The sequence below is a fragment of the Drosophila arizonae genome, chromosome 3, assembly GCF_054131065.1.
Source record: "Drosophila arizonae isolate 15081-1271.41 chromosome 3, UAZ_ARI_1.0, whole genome shotgun sequence".
Lineage (NCBI taxonomy): Eukaryota > Metazoa > Arthropoda > Insecta > Diptera > Drosophilidae > Drosophila > Drosophila arizonae.
The window spans coordinates 21,259,208-21,282,557 of NC_142923.1; the positions used below are offsets into that span (position 1 = coordinate 21,259,208).

The 23,350-nt window shown below is 34.9% G+C and overlaps 1 protein-coding gene and 2 long non-coding RNA genes across 17 annotated transcripts in view; all 3 read right to left on the reverse strand.

The window, feature by feature from the left end:
* LOC108610986 (early estrogen-induced gene 1 protein) overlaps positions 1-9,927 on the reverse strand; it is a 53,456-nt gene extending 43,529 nt beyond the window's left edge. For 6 of the 14 annotated variants that reach the window (XM_089465254.1, XM_018003404.2, XM_089465259.1 and 3 more), the window contains exons 1-2: positions 9,724-9,871; positions 8,822-8,898 (exon numbers count right to left, since the gene is read on the reverse strand). The gene's annotated coding sequence lies outside the window, so the exon portion shown is untranslated. Of the gene's footprint in view, positions 1-8,821; positions 8,899-9,563 lie in introns of all 14 variants that reach the window. The other 8 variants (XM_089465257.1, XM_089465249.1, XM_089465256.1 and 5 more) reach the window with 5 other exon arrangements.
* Positions 9,928-11,213: 1,286 nt separating this feature from the next.
* Positions 11,214-20,376, reverse strand: LOC108609723 (uncharacterized). Of its 2 annotated transcripts, none has more exons than XR_016269005.1 (7): positions 20,362-20,376; positions 14,759-14,857; positions 14,356-14,671; positions 14,164-14,293; positions 11,815-14,104; positions 11,582-11,741; positions 11,214-11,520 (listed from the first exon to the last, which is right to left on the reverse strand). It is a non-coding gene; the product is annotated as an uncharacterized LOC108609723 (long non-coding RNA). The 2 variants fall into 2 exon arrangements; XR_016269006.1 differs by having other exon boundaries at positions 11,214-11,523.
* A 1,818-nt stretch (positions 20,377-22,194) lies between these two features.
* LOC149269865 (uncharacterized) lies at positions 22,195-22,903 on the reverse strand. The gene is made up of 3 exons (XR_016269007.1): positions 22,745-22,903; positions 22,514-22,664; positions 22,195-22,455 (listed from the first exon to the last, which is right to left on the reverse strand). It is a non-coding gene; the product is annotated as an uncharacterized LOC149269865 (long non-coding RNA).
* Positions 22,904-23,350: the final 447 nt, after the last annotated feature.

The following is a 23,350-nucleotide window of genomic DNA, read 5'->3' on the forward strand; positions in this document are numbered from 1 at the left end:
ATATGAGAGAGCAACAGAGAGAGATAGAGAATAAGAGCTAAGCGACGACTGTGCAGAGTTTATTGTTGATTCATTATGGTCACAATTAAGTTATGGCGGTACTGATGAAGGGTATTCATAGAGTTGCCTACAACGAGCAAAAATGCTGTATTTCTACTTTAGGGGAAACTTGCCTAGTCATAAAATTCCCCATTTGAATTCAATGAAAATTACCATCTAAAAATCCTAAGAAATATGGAAAATTCAAAATTCAGAGTCGCTTCTAAAAATTATATTTTTATTACATTAAAAATAAGATATATTTATTACATTTAAAATATACCATTTAGGATAATTAAAAGTAGCATTTATTTTATAGTTCTTCGATAGGAGTCGTACACTACGCAAATAAAATGTACAACTCATTATTTTCAGCGCTGATTTGCGATTCAACAGCCACTTAAGCCCTTAAGCATGGCTAACAACTTGCCGGCACGGCCGAGTGATATCCAAATGCCCCACTCACTATGGCAGAACTTAATTAAAAGACTCGGAGCGAAGCGAGGCAGTTCCCCTTTCACACATACACACACACAGCCAACCAGTTACTCAAGCAAACCAAACAAATACTCAGAAAATTTACGTTGTACACTTACTTCTACAACATACTGTATGCACTTTATGCATGTGTACTTGTGTGGAAGATGTAGCTCAACGTCCTTGAGTTGCAAATAAGCACTAACACGAGGGGTGCTCCTTTCATTAAAGATCATGTTTTTTAAATTTCAATATAATTTCTAAAGGCAATTTCATATTTCATATATACATATGTACATATACCGAACGTTCCCTTCAGTTTTATCGATCACATTTTTAATTGTTTATCGATATCCAAATATTATTAAAAATATGTATACCTTTTTAATTTCAGTTTTTAAGTATTGTCAAATTCAACATATTTATATAAAGCTTATAAATATTTATTAAAATTGTTGCTTATGAATCATTGGTGCAATCTACAAACCAATTAACATAATTCACGAAATTAATTAAAATTTTAATTAGCTTGACTAAAGCTAATGACTAAAACGATCATTAGATTTTGATTAACTCAAAGACTAAAGAACAAAAGGAACGCGATTAATTAATGTAATAATTTTGTATTTTTAATAATTGCTTCCATAAAAAACCGTTAGTGTACTTTATCATTAGCTATATTATCTCACCGACTTCATGAGCAACCCCATTGTACAATTGGACCCACAGACCCTCACACACGCACACACACATACACGCATTCATACCAATGTACGAACTCTCATCTTTGCACAAACTCTGCTGCACTTGCTGTTGTCACGCCCCCTGTCGGCTGTCGTTCGCTTGCTCTGCAACCCTGCACAAACCACTTGAAAAAGCAGCAGGAGAAGGAGAAGAGGCAACACAACACGAAAGCGTATAAAGTGCATGCAATATCAAATGACACTCAACTGCAAGCTTCAGCAACCGCCTCCCGTCCTTGCTTACTTAACAGCAACAGTTGAAAATGTACACAGCGAAAAATTTGGGTTACACTTGAAGAAATCCAAGTATATATATATATATATATATATATATACATATATATAAAATATGAATATCATAATTAAATTATTTCCAATCAAAAGCTTGAAAATGCAAAATTAAATTGCAAAATTTTATTTCAACAATATACAAAATTTTATTTATTTTTTAATTTTTTGTTTTTTGTTTTTATTCGTTAATAAGTCATTTAATTTACTGCGCACAAGAAAATTATGCAAATTATCTTGAAATTCGACACAATTTTCGACAGCTTATTTAGTTTTTAAATTTTTTCTGCGGTTTGTTGACCGGTTCAGTATTTTTAAGTGGCAAAAAAATAAACAAAAAGATTGCCAAGTGGGCCCATTTGGATATTTCTTTATATCCCGCAGTTCAGATATTTGGTATGATCGATAAAATCAAATATATAAATTTTTTTTTTCAACTAAAATCAATTTACGTATTCTGATTTGTGCTTGTAAAGTTTCAAATTTATATGCTAGGAAAACAGGAAACATTTGCGTAATTGCGTATTTCACTAGCGCAATAATTTTTCTTGTGGTGTTGATTCTTTAACGCTTGAAGAAATAATTATTGGGCAATAGAAGAATAACCTCCAAAACTGGCAACAGCTGCTACTACAGCTGCAGCAGCGTAAAGGGGAATATAAAAAAAAGAACCGCTAAGCATTCGACATAAAAAAAAAAGACAAAACAACAACAACGACCTCAACAAAAGCGCACCAACAAAGTCAACGGCAGGCGGAACTTGTTTACGAGTGCCCCCAACAACAGAGAAATAGAAGACAAACGAATATTCTCTCACATTTAAAACGGCAAAAGTCTTCTACACCACAAGGCAGACAGAGAGCGAGCGGAGAGAGAGAGGCCAATAGAGAACGCCTGCTTTGCCATTGTAATTCGCCATTCATATGGTTGTTGTTGTTTTTGTTATTTCAAGCATCGCCTCATTAACGGCAAGCCCATACACACATACATAGAATGCATACATTTATACAGTCAAAGTCTGCGACCCAGTGACGTCTCCTAAATGACGTCGCAATGTCGCCAGCGTGTGTATGTAAATATGTATGTAGCATGAATAGAACTATTTACAACAGCAACATGACAGCAGCAGCAGCAACAGCAAGAGCAGCGCCATGACCTCTGCACACAGACAGCTCGTTTCAATGTTATGCAAATGTTGTTAACAGCGCGCTGTTGCGCTTGCTTGTAGAGGGAATCTGATGGAAACTGTAACAGTAGCTGTCACCGTTTTTATAAGAGTGAATGGGATGGAATCTGTTACAGTAGCAGTCATAGTATTTACAAGAAATACAGTTTATCTCTTCATTTTCCCTAAACATAGTTGGTTTATTAAGAACTGATTAAATTTAACCATTATTAGCCCTTTCTCATGGTTATTAAATAGGTAGACATTCATAGCCCAGCGTGTTGCCTAGCAAATTCCATAGCTTAAAGTACGTAAGCCTTCCTTATTTCTCTTTCTTGTAACTATAAGTAGCTAATCTTTTTCTCATTTCAACTGTCCACTTCCCATCAATCTGAATTTCCACACATATTTTGCTTGTATCCAGTAAACATCATCATCATCATTAACTCACACACTTACGCACTCACACTCACACACACACAGAGATACACTTGGGCCCAGTTTACATCATCTTTGGTATGTGAAAATCGTTTCCGACTTCCGCATGAGCGTTACATTTTCTGCTAGGGGGTTTCTTTTGGTTGGGACAAGTCACTGCTGGCGTTACACCTGCCTGATAGCAATTGACGAGCTGGATGAAGAGCAGGAGGAGAAGGTAGTGGAACTTATTGATTTTACAGCTACTTTTCAATGCTCAAAACAAGTGACTTGCTTATTCAAAGGAGAGACTTGATCGATACCCTATATTATAGTCATGGAATATATACAACATTTAAAGTACAATTAGTTTCTAAATTAAAATACATAGCAAAAATTCACCGCTCACAAACTTACTTGATCCTGTAAAAGGTTGATAATCGATTTTTATCGATATAAAAAAGAACTAAAGCAAAGCTTCGTTAATTTACTAAATACAAGTTCTGTTTTATAATAAATTGAGCTTTACTTAGTAATGCATCTATCTGCTAAAATGATCTACTAATGTTCCAACTTGCAAGTAACCTCTCAACATATACCACTTAATTACAGGGTATAGAAACACACAAATTAGTTTGTTTTGGTCGCGTGCCATACACGCGTCCACTGTAATTTTCTCGGAACCAAAGTCATGTCTCGCTTTCCATACTGAATTGGTGACTACGCCGGGGCGGAGGCCGGGGTGGGGGTTATGCTTCGCTTGTCACCTCCCACCCCTGCTGGACAGGTGCAATCCGAGGCTCTTCCTCTTCTATGCGAGGCACGCGTCACATGTGTGTGGGCTGAGGGCTAAGAGCTAGAAAAATCAATTGCGCCTGCTTTGTGGGTCAACTTGCTTTTCAAAAAAAAAAAAAAACAAAAACAAAAAATTTTGTTTTCCGTAATGCGCCTTCAAATTTACATCATGCAACCGCCGCCCACGCCCCGTTCAGGGGCGCTGAACTCTTGAGGGGAAGGGAACTGAGACGGCGCTCAGTTGAAAGCGTTTGCACAGCTCTACAAGGCGTGGGCACCCAACACTCTCCGCACTTCACTCTCTACACACTGTGTTCCACGGACTCTCTCTCTCTCTCTATCTCCCCTCTCTCCGGCCCAGCGCGTCGTTTGACATGACAGCCGCCTTCGCTATGTGTCCTCTCTCTCGCGCTCTCGCTCTGTTCCTTTCTCTTACGTTGCGCCCATTCCATTTACGTTGTCAGCTTTTCATTCAGTTTTTTTTTTCGTTTGCTGACAACTTTGTTGTTGTTGCTTTTATTTATTTTTAGCTTCTTGCTGATAAAAAAAAATCGTAAAGCGAATTCTTTGGCTTGGTTGTATATGCGTACGCTACGCTATGCGTGTGCATGCATATGTATGTGTTTGTGTGTGCGTGCATGCTTGAAGGAGTTTCTCTCCCTTCTGATATACATACATTCATTCATATATACCCTTTTATAACAGTCTTATAATGATATGTGGTTATATTAAGAGAACAAGAACAATTCATTTTCTTTTTTTATTATCATCATATAAAATGTACTCAAGAAGATTTATATTAAGATTCGCCCAACATATGATATCATTTCCTTTTTTTATTGTTCCTTTTAAAGAGCTCTCTTATCAATTTATTGACTTAATATTCAAATCTTAAGTTGTCTATTTTTGATTTATGAGCTGTAATCTTAAAGTCTTATCATATAAACAAATTGTTCTCTTTAAAGACATATAAATATCCCCTTTAATATTTGAAGCTCCAAGCTAAAATTACCTTATCTAAAAACTTCCCGCTAAATGAAAAAAGATTTATTCATATTATTCATTCCAAGAATCGCTTTTAAGACTTTTTCACAATATTATGCCAAAAGATAACATAGAACTTGAAATCGAACAAATGCAATAAAAATTGCCCTGAACACAATTAGATCATAAAATTTATTGCACTTCCTTGATAAAGACAGAAGATAAGACCGCACACGTTCGATAAGACCAAAATTTGTTTGCTCGTCAAATAAATGTAAAAAAAAAAAAAAAAAACATTAAAGAAGCAGAACAATTACAAATTTATTTCCTCGCTAAATATAATGTATGTATATAGATAGGGGAGTACCTATAGCGATAAGACCCGCCGCCCAGCTGATAAGCCATGCGTCCCAAAGACGACCTTGAGCAATAAAAAACCATACCAAAATCAACAAATTATAGTTAGGTTGGTAAATCTTTTTTGTCTAACAACAAATCTGTTTCGCATGCAAATTAGCTAAAGTTGCTAATAAAAATATGTATAAATAAATAAAAAATATACGGCAAAATTAACAAAGCTAATAAATGGGTTTGAAAAACCCTCAACTTAAATAGAGCAAAGCCAAACGTAAACCGGTTTTTTTCTCGTACTTTTCGGGGTGCGCGAGCACCCAAATATCTAACTAGACAAAGAAAAAACTCATTGGAATTTTAGATTTTCAACGAAGAGGTAAATAAGGAAGAGCGATAAATGAAATAAAAACAACAGAAAACAATATAAAACTAAAAGCAATTTAAATACATTTTGTTTAAGCTTTGTTAAATTCAACAAGTATTTTACAAAAATAAATAATATAATTGTTGAGATACAAATTGCATTATTAATAAACAGCGATTATTATTAATATTGATTATTTATAATGATTGTAATATAATATATTTTTTTAATTTTATTTAAAAATATTTAAGAATCTCTCCATTAATTTAATTTACGAATAATATTACTAATAAACTATATAAATTAGAATTATTTATTCAGGAAACTTAAAAAAAAAATTATCTTCAAAGCTATTTCAAACATTAAACAATACAATTTTTATTCAGGTATATTAATTTATTAAAAAAAAAAAAAGATATATTTCTTACAAACAGTTGAGTTCATACTCCCTTTCGCTGTCAAACTAGTTCTTAGCGTATGCCAAACGTACGTACATAATGTACGTGAACACACACACAGCTTTATTTTCAGCCTAATATATATATTATGTCTAGTCTGCTATACAGTTTATCCTCTCATGAAACGAAAAAGGTCTGAGAAAAATATCACAAATAATAATAAAATAAAAAAAAAAAAAAAAAAAAATGAGAGAACCGCCCCAAAAGTCGAATTTTGACCGCAGGCTGCGCAGCTGAGCTCGAAATGAGCATTCAATTTAATGATATACTCGATACATATACAGATATATATTGCGTATATAAATTTGTATGTATACGTATAAGTCTAACTTAATATATTTTTCAATTTAAAATTGTCACCAAGTGCGGGCGGCAATCAAATCAAATCAGGGAATGAGTTTAAATGCGAGACAATTTTATATTTTATATTATATACATACATATATGTACATATGTACATATACATATGTGATAAGTTAAATGAATATTTAGATCCTGACGGAATGTGAAAGAGAGGCAAAGTTCGTTTGAACACCTGCTAAATTGTTTGGCCTTTGTGTGTTAGATTTTTACCTTTGTACCGTTACGTAGAGCTTTCGTTCGCCTGCCGGAAGAGATCAATTTGTGGGCCTGGCCGGCAGCTTGCGCAATTTAATTGCCTAATTGCAGTCGCAGATACATTTACAGATACAGATGCAGATACATTCATGCAACTAGCAACAGATACAGCTATGAAAGCTCTATGCTGTCTAGGGTTGAACGGGGCTGAGGGCTGAGATTTACCTAGGCCGAACTCTCAGTGCCACAAAAGTGCACAAAATAAAAAGTAGTTGAGAACAAGAATTACGAAGCGGGAGTAATAAAGGCGGAGAGAGAGATAGAAAGGGAGTAGAATAGGGTACACTGAACTTGCAAAACGAGTTCAACAAGATTTCAGGGAAGCAAAAAGAAAGACAAATTATAATAATAAAAGATGAGAGCGAGTCAGAATTGTAAATGCCCTGCAGCGAAAACTACTTAATATTATTATTTACTCATAAGATTGAAAACAAAAATAAATGATTTGAAATTCACATTAATTATAAATAAATAAATAATTATTTAATCTATAATTTATTTATTAAATACATTTATTTGGCATTATTTGTTATATATGTGAAAAACGTGTATGGAGAGAAGAGAAGAATAAATAATAATATTATATTAAATAAATGATTGTCTAATTTTGTTTCTTATTACTTTCATATTTCTTGATCATAATATTATTTTTATAATTTTTTAAATAAAATTTATTTGAATACAATTTTTTGTATATGAATTTCAATAAAATGAACATTCTGCATTTCAATTTTTCTACATTTTATGCAGCTTACGTCTTACGTCTTATAGCTTGTTATGGCTCTCGAATTTAAAAGCCTTTCGTTCGCTTTAACCGAGAGCAATTATCATAAAACCGAAATTATTTATACAAATCGCAGTAGCCCACGCAAATAGCTCGCACTTCAAAATTTGTTTTGTTTATTTAGACGAAGCAAAAACAGATCGAAAGCAAATTGCAAATTTTTCCTTTCAGTTTTAATTTGGTTATTTTCAGCAACAACGAAATTGAAAGCAAAAGCTGAAATAAATTTCGCTACCTCCGAATAGATTGTATTGTAAATCTATATCTATATAAATAATAATATATATGCATCTGTTTATGTTATAATTCTATAGTCCGAAATCCTCTTCGATTTTTGCGTGAGATTCATAAATAAAAGATCGACTGCTGAAAGCTGCTGACAGCGAATTTTACGGAATACTTTGAACTTGAATTGCGCAGAAAAGAAATTTAATCAAAGAGAAGGAACATTCAGATGCGCATATACCGATAGATTTTCAGATTTCCATTTAAATACTTGTTGGTAGCTATATAAATACAGATAATATGTGGATACAAATACTGTTACATATGCAGAAAGAGTTACAGATACATCTTTAGATATATGCATGTTCAGACACATTTATATGTGCTGACATGAATACAGATAGAGATACATATGTAAAAACATTTTAAGATATGCTCAGTTACATTTACATGTGCTAATACAGATGCATTGACATGAATAAATATACATTTTATATGTAGATACATTTTGAGATACATTTACATTTTAGGAAAGACTGAAATGAATAGTTGAATATCAGCGAAGCGTCTTCTAAATCCTATGCACATCATATACCCTTTAGATCTAATTGCAAAATATTGATTAAAATAATGCCTAACTAGCTTATGTATCTATTAAATCTAATTTATGTCCATGCCCTGTATACATAATTGACGAGAGAAATCTTCTATCTATTACTAAGCTTTGTACAGTGAAATATTGAATTCTAGGATCAACTCTATGAAAAAATTGCAATTCGAATCCGAAGATATTCATTCTTACTATGTTATATTATAATTTTGTATTTCAATAGCAACATAAATACATCAACACTTGTTACTTTTAAACAATTAACAAATCAGCTGTTGGCCAAGCAAGTTCAACAACCAATACATTAAAATAGTAAAAAAAAGTCTTAAATTTTCTCACACACCTGCAGATAAAAATCTGGAACAGCTGTTTGCAGCAGCTGTTAAGCTAGTTTGGCATAAATGTATGATGCAAAACTTATCGATTATCGATGACAACGAGACAATGAAAATTTGCGCACATACTTAGATACTAGAAATAGGAAAACGTATGAAACATACCTCGCAAAATGCTTAAATTGCAAACTTTTCCTTTTCGCAATTTATATTGTGGATTCTGTTGTCGACGTCACGAGCAGCTGTTGGCAGAGAATTTTTTTTATATATTAAGACACGCGCGCAAACACTATCTAACGAAACTTTTATATATGTTAAGCGCAATGAGATAAGAAGCAACAACAATAACAACAACAGTTACAGCAGAAGTAGCGACGGCGGCAGTGGCAAATTTTTCTCTCAATGAGCGCCCAAAAAAAAAAACAAAAAACAGAAATCGAAAATCGACGGCGCCGTCGCTCTCACCAACACAGAGACAAATAGCGACAGGGCGTCGTATTTAGCACTGTTATTGTAGTTGCAGTTATTGTTGTTGCTTTAGCATTTTATTGTTTTCTAAATAATAATGGACGCTCCTAATTTAGTATAAACTTATTTTTTTAAAACACTTATTTGCTTATAGCTCATATTTGGCAAACATTTTATTGTAAGCATTTTCTCTTTAAAATTTCAGCACTTTTATTAACATTTTTGTGGTGAAAAGACGCATCGCACAAACACACGCACACATACAAGCGAGCATGCATAAAAGGCACTAACACACACACACACACGTACACATTCAGGCACAAACACATGTACACACGATGCTGCTTCTGCCTGCCTGCTGCTTCTTCTTCCTCAGAGCGCAGTTGGTTTTGTTGTCGCGTCGTATTGCTTAAATTTATACATTTTAAATGTGTTTTACCAGGTTAGTGCATAAAACTCGTTTCATTATGTTTTTTTCAACAGCAGCAACGACAAAATACCATTATAAAGACACAAAAATTACCACCCACGAACGAAATGCAAAATAAAGCAAACAACGCGCGATTAAGGAGTAATTGAATTATAGCAAATACTATTACCGTTCTTTTCTTGCTTTAGCGCATTTACGGTTATAATTATAAACTTTTAAGCACAAATACACATTAATATTATGCAAATTGAAACGCACCCAAAACGCGACCTCACCGTCCGCTTGTAAGATTGTTAATGTTAACATATTATGTTAATTCCATCAGTCATAGAATGACACTCTGTTAAACTCAAAAGGCGCTGTTCTGAGTTCCCAAAAGACGACTCTGTTAAATTTAACTTATGTTATCAGCGAGCGCAGTTGATGGAAAAGGTATTGTGATTACACTATTTTAAAATTTTAATATGCAAACACAATTTTCCCCTATTCGTGATGTTTCTTTTTTTTTCTTTTTAAGACAAATTATAAAATATATATTAGCGACTTAAATTTACTTGTAACATTATACTGTTAAACTTGTATTTCAAATTTTATGTTAACGATCTGTCAATACTCAAATGGCACTGTTTGCACATAATTGTATGAAAATTTGTTAGGTGCGTTTTTGCGCATATATGGTAATGGACAAATTGCGAAGACTAAATTTGGTAAATAAATGCAAATTAAAATCTATTAGTACTAAAAAGAAACGAAGTGAGTGCATACTTTGTCGACTGCTTCCAATTTGAAGTTTCCTCGCCACCTACCGTAAAATATTTGAAGTGTGCCGCGCAAGCTAAGACAACAACCAACACACAATGAATTAGAGAGGGCGCTTTGCTTTAAAATTTTAGTACGCAAAAGAAACACTATGCCATATATTTATACAAACTTATGTACAAGAAGATCATATGTACGTGTAAATGGATCTATAAATTGTGAGTACCCATACTTTATGCATATGATGTGTGAATTTAGCGCCTAGATTTCGTTCTGAAGAAGTCTCTCACACTAACTAAGATCCACAGGCACCACAGGGTTCACAAGCAACAAGCTGCAGTATGAGCAGTTGCACAGAAAGCACATTCACCAGAAAGACTGTAGGAAGCGATAGAATGAAAAATATCACCGTTACTCCAACGAACCCAGTCGGAAAGCATATATAGTGCGTGTGTACTTACTTTCTTTGCAACTCCTTCACGGAAATAGGCACGAATTGGGACTGAAGACGCGTTGTAAAGACACTGTCTTTTTTACTTTTATTTTTTTTTTGCCAAATTTTTTTTTATATTTTGGAATTCTAAGATCTTTAATCCGCATTCATTAAAATTGTATTATGCGCAAAACGAGTGAGCCTAGCACTAAATTTCGTTCTGAAAGTCTCTTAGCACGGTCAAGAGCTACTATAGGGTCTAGTAGGAGTAATAGCAGGAAAATATTTTAATCTAAAAAAACAAAATCTTGCAATCAGCATGGTTATCTCTCTCCCTATGGCCTTAATTTTGCCTCCTGCACCGCATCTACTTCTGGCTTAGATTTGGCTCTGGATTTGCATTCGATTCTTCCTCAAGGTCGAAATGCCTCTCTATCTTTGGTTCATGCTCTATTCTCTTTACACAATTTTTGGTTTTACTTTCTCATTTATTTAATCAAACATACAAATTTCGACATATATGTACATATATGTTATGGTGACATTTCTATAGTGCGCTTATGGTTTGATAGTACCTAGATTTCCTTCTGAAGCCGAGGTGTCGCTAGCAACAGGGTCCACAGCCGCCACAACAGCGTCCAAAACAGGGTCCACAGCAGGAATAGCGATAGCAACATCCGCCACAAGGTCCACAGCAGCCGCCGCAGGGTCCGCAGCAGCCACCGCAAGGTCCACAACAGGAGTAGCAAGGTCCGCAACACATTTTGCTAGGTGCTGCTGGATTAGGTGGACAAACGATTAGATATAATTCCTATAAATTTAAGACTGAACTTACGTTATTCTTAGGTTCTTCACAGAAAAAGGTACTACAATAAATATATCCAATTATAATCTCAGTGTAGCTTCCAGAAAATTTCGATATGGTTGAAAATATCCAAAAGCCAGCACACTCGATATATATATTTAAATATAATTGTTACAGGAAGGACTTCAACCTGAGAATCAATGGAAATACATTTATTCTTTTTGTTTAACACTTATTATTATTATTTTTTTTATTTTACTTACATTTCCCAAAAAATTAGTAAGCACACATAAAATATATAGAAGTATACGGGACAAGCCGAAAAGTTTGAATGAGTATTAGTTGAGTTGATGCTTATAGCCCGAGCCAAATCGGGGAGAGTGGATTTGAAAAGCCTGTTTTGATGTTTATATTTTAAAAGCCTCTGCCACGACTTTGCTAAGTTTATAGGATCTATCAATTGAAATCAGATTACAATTTAAATCCTAAGACACTAAATTCAGTCATTCTATTAATAAAGTTGTTCATAAATAAAGAGCTAGAAATTACATGGACCTAGACCTAGAACTAGTTTAAGTTAAGATTTGAAAAGGAAATACCAGTATGGATGATTATCGATAAAAGATATAGGATGAGTTATCGAAATAAATAATAAACTCGTACTGTGCAAAGTACGAGCATAGATGGATTATCTCAAATCTATAGCTTTTATGGACACAGACTTTATCGTCGACTTTATCGACTTAGCTCGTCGTCCCGATCAAAAATACATGAGTCCTTCCAGATCCCATAAAGTGTATATGTATATAGCCAGACAGGTCATGAGCCTCAATTATCGACTTATCGATATAGCTATGTTCGCCTGTATGAACGCGTCGATCTTAGAGTCTATAAGAGCGTGAGACTTGGAATTGCCAGGCGCTCGTTAAAAAAATTATTACTGTTCTTGCTTTAATGTTATCATTTAATGTTATCTTGGGCTATAAAATTATATTTCATGTATTTTCAGAGTTAGAGCTGCATCATTCTGCATTTAGATGCTTGTGCATGTGGTAGAATTTTACTTGGTTTTATATTTTTAATTCCGAACCCCAAATATCTCATGCTAGGGGTCTGCTCTACTATCCCTCCTCATTTCAAGGCTGCCTCCCAGTCAGATGATATAAGTACAGTAGAATACGATTATACTATACAAATCTAGAACTTAGTAGGCTCTGGCAGTTTGAATTCCTATTGTGCTCGTCCATCTACAAATAGGCTTCATTCCATTTTAGAGCCTTGTCCTGTTGAAAGACATTGCTTTTGTAAAATTGTGTAAGGTTTTTTGGGAATGTAAGTTAAAAAAAATAAATAAATATATAAGAAAAGAAAAATAAACAATATAATAAATAATAATAATAAATATTAAATATCATAGGTTTCAGTTGTTTCTGTGAGAAAATAACACCAACTTTGGATCGGACAACAACAGATTAGCTCGCTTAAAATTCTCTGTTTGATCGAGGATCGCCAAGCTCCCAACTACTTCCTATTTCCGTGAAGAGGTTTTCTGACAAGTGAGTAACTTAGAATATACATAGATCTTAATATACATCCCCTACCCACGCCATTGACATTTCCAGTATGTGCCGCAAACTCTACCCTTGCTGTGGCGGCGGCGCTTCTCCCTGTTGCTACCCACCGCGTCTCTGCTGTGGCGGCTGTGGTCCCTGCTGCGGATCGGGTCCATGTTGTGGCGCTTGTGGACCCTGCTGCGGTGGCTGCGGGCCCTGCTGTGGACCGTGTGGTCCTTGTTGTTAGAGTGCGTCTTCAGAACGAAATCCAGGCACTGCACAGCAAAAGTGATAAAACAAATTTCATGTTTTTTCGTTTGTACATAATTTAAATTCAACTAACAATTGATTAAAATAAATAGTTATACTGGGGCAAAAAATTAAGAGTACCTCAATTTACAGCTAGGATATTTATTTAATTTCGTATTAAATATAGATTTGTTTTATAATTATAATAATATATAACCATATAATTGTTTTATAAATAGTTTTAATACTCGCTCACAAACTGAACGGAGTATACTGGCAAGGCTCTTCTAATTCACTCTTTATTAGGCTCGAAGCTCGATTTATTTATCCACCCTTTGAATTTTGTTTTATGTCGTTTAAATTTTCAAAATACGTTGCAAGGAATCAGTTCCTAGAATTGCAAATTTAAAAATTACAATATCACTTTGGAGACCTTTAACTCCAACTCTTCACACCCTTGCCGGCCCCTACTAAAACATTCAAATCACAATAGAATTTAGCTATTTATTTATACACACATTGATGTAGCACCTAGATTTCGTTCTGAAGATGATTCCCTTTTAGCAGCACGGACCGCAGCCACCACAGCAGCCGCCACAGGGGCCACAGCAGGAGAAGCATGGACCACAGCAAGGTCCACAGGGCCCACAGCAAGGTCCGCAGGGACCGCAGCAACCACCACAAGGTCCGCAGCAAGGACCGCAGGGTCCACAGCAGCCTCCGCAAGGTCCGCAACACATTTTTATAATATCTACACATGGTGACAGATCCAATGAGACTCCGATTTTTAACCGCCTTCTAATTACTTACGTTCAGTAGAATTTCCTCACAGAAATAGGCACTAATTGGCTTGCAAATTCCGACTGCAGTTCGGCTTTCAAAAGACTTCAGTTCCGGCTCAAAACTTTCGAAAACCTTTGCAGTCGTAATAGACTATAACCTGTGATTGAGAAAAATTATTTAAAAATTTCTTTGGAATATTCCTGGTCAAATTTGTTTTACCTACGAATTCCTAAAATTTTACAAATGGGTACAAACAAATAGACTCAGATGTTTACTGGACTAGTCCGAAAAATTGAATGAGGAATATTGGAACTGCTGGCTGGGGCTCAACTTTTAGGGCCTACTCTGGTTGCTGCTATTGAAAACTATTTTATTTGGATGCTGATTTGAAATATTTGTGGAGTTTTCTTGCAAGCAAGCCGATCTCAGAACATATAAGAGCTAGAGAGCTGAAATTTGGCATGCATACTCGTGTATACCATAGGCAGCACAAGTTTGTCTTATTTTTTCGATATATCATCTGATGATCCGATATCTAGAATAATCGAAAAATTGACTTTGTTTTTTCCAGCCTTATTTGAACACATATAAAGTTAATGGATACAAAGATTTTATAATTTACCGATTTTGGGTACCACGCCCCCTTCGCCCAAATTGCTTTTCAAATACTAGAGACTTGTGCTTTGGAATGTACACACATTCAGTTTCATTAGGATTGTGTCTACAAAAGAAATTACTCAATATATAAATCCTCATAATATTAAACACAGTCGTCGACTAGACCTCGTACCGAACGGTTGTGTTATCGCAGAGTTCAGTTCACAGCTTATCAGTTTTTCAAGCGCCTATCTTCTATTTTTGCACTAATTCTTTGTCTTTCAATATACACAGAAGCATATAAGCATAAAGTAAGTCAAATACACAGTTATGCCCAACGGGCATTATAGCCAAGGGGCGAATCGCTTTGCAATGCTAAGCGATAGCCCCAAAACCAAAAGAAAAAAACCGACACCACTTGCAGAAGCTTTCCCAGAACTCCCAACTCCTAATTTACCAAATCCAAAATTCATTATTATGTCAGCCACCGACACTAAAAACCCTATCTCCACATACTCCTGTTTCGCCGTTGAACGTGCAATTAAACTCATCAGCAAAAACATATTAAAAATTAACGAAATGCGTGACGGAAATCTTCTACTATTCGTAGAGAACGCAACAGTAGCTGAAAAATTCATTGCTTCCAAAGAGCTCCATGGTATTTGCCAAATATCTTGTGAATATCACAAAAATCTTAATTACTGTAAAGGAACAGTATATGCCCCATTCCTTAACAACGTCACAAATGATGAAATACTCAAAGAACTTAAATCTCAAGGAGTTGTCGATGTATATAAATACACCAAACTCATAGATGGCAAAACCATCCCGTCTGGCGTAGTGCAGCTCACCTTCAACTTGTATAATCTTCCCCCAAAAATGCAAATTTCATGGCACGTTGTAAAGGTCAAACAATATATACCTAACCCAATGCGATGCAAAAATTGCCAAATTATTGGCCACACAGCAAAGTATTGCAAAGCAACAGCGGCTTGCGACCCATGTGGTCTACCAGTTCACAAACCTACTCAGTGCACGCGCACTTTCTGCGTGAATTGTAATGGAGAGCATGCAGCTAGCAGCAAAGACTGTCCAAAATTTAAAGAAGCGCAAGAAATAATCAAAATAAAAACCACAGACAAATGCACCATGTACGAAGCCAAAACGAAATATTACAAACAACGCACACAGACACCGACAAATACGAAAAAAACATTTTCAGAAATAGCCGCTAAATTAACACCGCAAAAAGAAAACGAGACAAAAATCTTACCATCCACCTCCAATAAAGAAAATAATTCTAAAGACAAATCAAAAACTAGAAGCACACCCGAAAACCCCTTTGACTTCACAAACACAAAATATACAAAAGAAACGCCGGAACATAGCATAAGCAAACCAAATAAACAAACACTCAACACAACGAAACGCTCAAATCACAAAGACAAGATTATCTCAAGCGACTCAGAAACAGACATAGACATCACTTACTTAAGAAATAAATACAAGACGAACAACCAAAATCACCCAACGCTCTCTGATACGGATAGTATCATAGAGGACGTTGAGTTATAATAAAACCTCTCAAAGCTCTCAAAGCTCGCTCTCTCTCTCGGTCTCTGCGAAAGCCTATAATGATTTACTGCATTAAAGCGCAACTTCGCTAAACTGAGAGGGAGAACGTGCAAGAGAGAGATTATAAAACTAACACAAAAATCAAAACAAAACGGATTAACACAAAGCATAACATAATGACTCTAAAAATATTACAATGGAACATAAATGGATATAAGCACAATTACAATAATCTCTCTCTCTTAATAAAAAACCAAAACCCACATATCATAGCTCTACAAGAAACCCATTTGACCGATCCCAGCTCAAAAATTCCCATACCAAACCAATTCTCGTTTTATCAGAAAAATGATACTAATCCATCGGCTCCTAAAGCCAACAGAGGAGTAGCTTTCCTAATATCAAAAAATATACAACACAGAATAGTAGATCACCGGTCTAACATTTTAGCAATATGTGCCGAAATTCAAGCTAAAATACCATTTGTAATTATTAATATTTACCTTTCTCCTACGGACAAGTTCACAGAACAAGACCTTCATAACCTGACAGACAGTTTTAATAAGCCAGTATTACTGCTAGGTGACTTTAACTCCTGGCATTCTCTTTGGGGATCACCCTCAAACAACCCAAGAGGTAAAACTATTGCAAATTTTGTTCTCAACAGTAATCTAATAGCTCTAAACAAAGGAGACCCCACACACTACTCCACTCATAACACATTCACACACGTTGACCTAGCCTTCTGTACGCCACCAGTTAACCTTAACGCCACCTGGGCTATAGATAAAGATCTATACGGAAGCGACCACTACCCAATATACATACAAATCTTTCCCACAGCAAATACAAAATTCTATAAAACACATAGATATAAACTTCACTCAGCGAACTGGGAATTATTCCAGGAAAATATAGACGAACTAATACCAGGACTAACTATAACACACAATACTAATCAAACAGCCGCTAAATTCCTCAAAATAGTGAAGACATCTGCTAATAAATCAATACCCACATCCAATCCCAACAGAAAGAAAAATAATCACATATACTGGTGGAACCCAGAACTTGAAAAATTAAAAAAGAAAAAATAAAATGTTTAAATAATTTAAGAAAACACCTAAGCACAGAAAACATGCTAATCTACAAAAAAGCGAACGCAAAGTTTAAATATACGGCCAAAATAGCCCAAAGAATAAGCTTTGCTAAATTTACAGAAGATATAAGCCCTAACACAACAACTAAAGTACTCTGGGACAAAGTTCACAAGCTCTCGGGGATACATAAAATTACCCACATTCATTCCATACAAACAGAAACAGGAAACTCATGCGATCCGGAAAAAATAACCGAAGCATTCTGCAAAACCTGGTCAAATTATTCAGACAACTCAAATTTCTCACACACCTTCAATAATAAAAAACAACAGCACATAGCCCAAACAACCATCACATACACTCCAAGAAATAGAGCTAAAATCATTGAAAAACCTATAACACTTTTAGAATTGCAATCCTGCCTAGATACCCTTAAAGGATCTACTCCCGGACAGGACAATATCACTTATCAAATAATTAAAAAGCTTCCCTCATCTGCAATAAACAAACTCTTAGAGCTTTATAATATAATACTTGACACCAGCAATATCCCTCAACAATGGAAAATTGCAACAATAATACCTATAAACAAACCAAATAAACCAAAGCACTTACTCAACAGTTATCGTCCAATATCACTGCTCCCTTGTATTTCCAAAATCCTAGAAAAAATCATATCAAAAAGAATTATGTGGATGCTCAACCAAGAGAACCTCCTATCACCTAACCAATATGCATACAAACAAAACAGGTCGACCATGGACCCCTTACTTATAATAGATAACTTTATTTGTAATAGCTTAGCCACAAAAAACCACATATCGGTGCTCTCAATCGATATGGAAAAAGCTTTTGACAGGGTGGGAGCTCATTGCATCATACAGCAACTATATGATTGGAAATTTGGTCCAAAAATTGTCAATTACATTCGTAGCTACCTAAACAACCGTAAAATACGAGTTAAAGCCAATAACACATTATCTAATGTAATGGGCTTAAAAAACGGCATCCCACAAGGTTCTCCACTTTCAGTCACACTTTTTCTCATCGCTTTTAATAAATTAAATCACTTGATAAACCAAAATTCATTTTTCAAACAAACTATGTACGCAGACGACCTTTGCCTCTTTTTCAATCCAAGCCCCGGCTATAACACGCAAATAAATAATTTATTTTCTAAAATTCATCACTGGTGCAATATCACAGGAACAAAAATATCAGCGGAAAAGTCCATGCACCTTCATATCTGTAAGAAACATAATTGCTCTAACATAGATATTACAATAAACAATGTTAACATACCAAAAACACAACACCTCAAAATTCTAGGTTTAACATTCGACAGTAAATATAATTGGAATGAACATATCAAAGCTTTGACAAACTCACTAAATAATAGATTGAATATAATTAAATGTTTAAGTAATAATAAGCTAAAATGCAATACCTCATCTTTAATTAATATAAGTAAATCAATAATACTCGCCAAGATTGATTACGGACTTGCAATATATGGAAAAACAAACAAAACAAATCTCGCAAAAATTTCCACCCCCTACCATTCCTCCATCCGACTATCATTAGGCGCCTTCCGTACCACTCCAATAAATAACATGCTGGCAGAAACAGGACTCCCTGATTTAGTCACTAGATTCCACTGGAGCATTGGACGACATATTAAAAACATCACAAATACACATGGTTCCTCTTTACAAAACACACTCCTCAAGCAGCTGAAACGGAAAAGAGCAATCAAAAAGCCATCAAGCCTAGAAATGATTATCAAAGAAGCTGCAGCTCTTAACATATTTTTGTCATCGGAACGCAAATACAAAGAAAAATTCCCACCTTGGACAAGAAACAGTACAGCCATACTGTTAGAGCTCACGGAATTTAAAAAAGACAATACACCAGACGAAGTCTACAGAAAAAGTTTCGACAAAATCAGAAACGAATACAAGGCATGGACTTTTCTCTACACGGATGCTTCTAAACTAAATCACATAATTGCCTTCAGTGTTGTTACTGAAGACAATAAAATATTAAAATCAGCAGTCACTCCCTGGCACTCTTCAATTTATACAGCGGAAGCGGAAGCGATCCTCTGTGCGGTAGAATTCACGCAAAAAGACAAAAAAACTAAATTTGTTATCTGCACCGACTCGCTCTCCACCTTACTAGCCGTAAAAAACCCAAACACCTATCAACCCACAATTACAAAAATTCGGGACAAACTTAACTCAAATCAAAAAAGAATCAAACTACTCTGGACCCCTGGACATGTCAAGATTAAAGGAAATGAGCTGGCAGACACAGCAGCTAAAATGGCCACACGTTCTCCGTTGCTTCTACACAACATCAACAACAAAAAAGATATCAATAAATTGATTAACGTCAGAACCAAAGAAGTACTCAAAACAATCTGGAACGACTACTCACACTTCTACAAAACGATCAACCCTGCAAGAGAAACCACATATTTTCCAACTAAAATAGATAGGAAACACGCAATAAAATACACAAGATTCAGACTAGGACACACAAAACTAACTCACGAATATATTTTCAACAAAACACCTGCTCCTATTTGCCCTTTTTGCAATAGCGACACCCTAACAACAAAACACCTACAACTCCATTGCCAACACGTAATCAATATCTGCAAATCCCTTAATTCTCCCACACTCAATATCCTCATCTCCAAACCCAACAAATCAAACATAGGAAATTTTATAAAAATAATCAAAAAACTTAATATAGACCTATGATATATAAAATGTAAATAATGTATATAGAATGTAAATAATGTATATATATATATAAAGCAAATAATGTATATAATGTAAAAAATGCCTGAAGGCCTTTGTCGCTCTGGCTTAAAGAAATTGTTACTTAGAATTAATTTTTTTGGTAACAATAAATAAATAAATAAATAATATTAAACACACTGAACTCCATATTGAGACTTGCGCTCAATGCATCGCAGCGTGTGAAGTCCCTTAAAGAACTCTCCGTCCGATTTGCCAAAGCCCGTCCGATATTCTCCCATCTCTTGCCCAAAGTCTACAGAGCCCTCTTGACGGCGGTGTATTACTGTCCAGCCAGAATCAACCAGACTCGAATCACAAGAAACATTAAAGACATTCGGTACCAGGATTTCTATGTTGTGAATACTTGTCTCTTTATCTATGCAGCTACCTTTATTCCTATCCTCTTGAGTTAATTTATATAATACAGATTTTAGATTCGATATTTGCGAATCTTGATTTGCCAATATTGTCTTTAAGTGTTTTTCGGTGTCATTCTTTATGTTTATTTTTTTTTTCTCCAGTTCCCGAATTGTATCTGGTCTTGCTACCTCTTGAGACTTTAGATTCGACTTTACTGAATTTTCATCCGTAATGTCTGTATTCCATTTGTAGTCATTGCTATCTTTTAGGGTTAGTGCATCTTGAATCTGTTCAACGAGAGCCTTATGGGAGGCCACTAACTCATCTTTGGTCAAGCAATATTTTTCATGTGATCTTGCAACTTGATAGTCGCTTCGAGGCTCAATATTTTCTTATTTAATTCCAACAACTGTTGTTTTTTAGATCGCACCGACGATGTTTTTTGGGACGAGGGTTCTACAATACCCCTGCAATAGCTGCTACATTGGCAATGGTCTGTTTAAATATGTGAATATGTGAAATACACAATTATATTTCACATGCAAAGCACATGACATCATAGAAACATACCGATCTCTCTGTTGTCTCACTCAATATCCCTGGCAGGAATATCAGTAGGATTAGCATTAGCTAATTTAATTTAATGTAATTGATTCTCATAAAGAAGACTGAAAGAAGACTGAATTTACTCTGGGCGTTTGGTTCATTATGTACCAAACTTAAAATCTCAAATTCGGCAATGCCTTATCACGCGAAGGCTAGAGTTAGGCTTGGGCTTGGGATTTAGCATTCAGCTGTTATCAGACCCAAAATTATAGATACGTATATGTGACCTGACATTGCTGTAGGTTTTTTGGTCGCCAATAAATTTGTTATCAAAACTTTGTTCGCATCGCCTAGCTTATGGACTTTTTGATATGAGAAGTTGAGCTTTAGGTTTGTATTTTAATATTCATTCCCAAAAGTGGCAGAGTATATTGGTTTTGTACAATGATGGACTCTCCGTTTCATTGAGGCTAGAGCTTATCAAATAAGAAATATTTGTTTACTGAAATCGGGAAATACTATATTCGGTATATTAGTAATGCTATAATTTAAAGATGCTTATATCAAGTCGGTAATCCATGGTAAATTAATAAATAATCGAAAATTCCTGACTTAGAGATATATATATATATTTGCAGGAAGCGATTGAATTTAACAAAAATATTTTTGGTTATTTTCGCTTTATTTATTTTGTCAACATTTTTATACATATTTATTTTTGTAACAATATTTCCAAAAACATCAATATGCTAGCATGCATATAAAACGTAAGATTTGATAAGATTTGAAATTCAAAGGGGAAATATATTTTCCATCGAAATATTGAAATACTATTAAGAATTACTATTAAGAGAATACTTAAAGATATCCTCTCTATAATAATTACCCTGTACCTATCGTTTTAGTATAAATAGGTCTAATGGCAGTAAATGTTTTAAAACAAACCCACTTTCGTGAAATGCCCGAAAAATACAAATTCATTCATGAGCTGCTCTTGTTGGCCATCGGAGCTTAATTGCTTAATAACCTTTCTCCTAGTTAGACTTTCAATCCACATAATCAAATCACAATTGAATTTAGCTATTTATTTATACACACATTAATGTAGCACCTAGATTTCGTTCTGAAGATGATTCCCTTTTAGCAGCACGGACCGCAGCCACCACAGCAGCCGCCACAGGGGCCACAGCAGGAGAAGCATGGACCACAGCAAGGTCCACAGGGCCCACAGCAAGGTCCGCAGGGACCGCAGCAACCACCACAAGGTCCGCAGCAAGGACCGCAGGGTCCACAGCAGCCTCCGCAAGGTCCGCAACACATTTTTACAATATCTACACATGGTGACAGATGCAATGAGACTCTGATTTCAAGCGTCTCCTAATTACTTACGTTCAGTAGAACTTCCTCACAGAAATAGGCACTAATTGGCTTGCAAATTCCGACTGCAGTTCGGCTTTCAAAAGACTTCAGTTCCGACTCAAAACTTTCGAAAACCTTTGCTGTCGTAATAGATATTTGCAGTTACGATACGGACTATAACCTGTGATTGAGAAAAATTATTTTAAAAAATATGTCTTATTATTCCTTTGGAATATTCCTGGTGAAATTTGTTTTACTTACGATTTCCTAAAATTTTACAAATGGGTACAAACAAATAGACTCAGATGTTTACTGGACTAGTCCGAAAAATTGAATGAGGAATATTGGAACTGCTGGCTGGGGGCTCAACTTTTGGGGCCTACTTTGGTTGCTACTATTAAAAACTATTTTATTTGGATGCTGATTTGAAATATGTGGGGTGTTTGCTTTCCAGCTTGAGAATACTCAGCTGTCAGATACCCTTATTCAGGTATTAAAATGTTTTCGAATCCGCAGAAATATAAAATTAAATGTAAGCTAAATTTTCATTTAATCAAGATAAATTTTAGTCTAAACAAAAATTCATAGTGCAATAATGAAAGCTTAAATTAGGCTGCAGCTCTTGACTAAAGTATAATATTATTATAATTTAAAATTAATGCAAGATATCAAAATATAGATATCGTTTTTATCTAACATATAAACCAAATTTAATAGCTTGTTTTTAAATTAAACAGTTAAAATTTATTTTTTATTAAAATTATACAGACTTCAATTAAAATAATATTAAATTAAAGTATAATTCATTTTAAATGAAAAACTGCATAAATAAAAGTGTTTAAATGATTGAGATTGAAGTCTTAATGT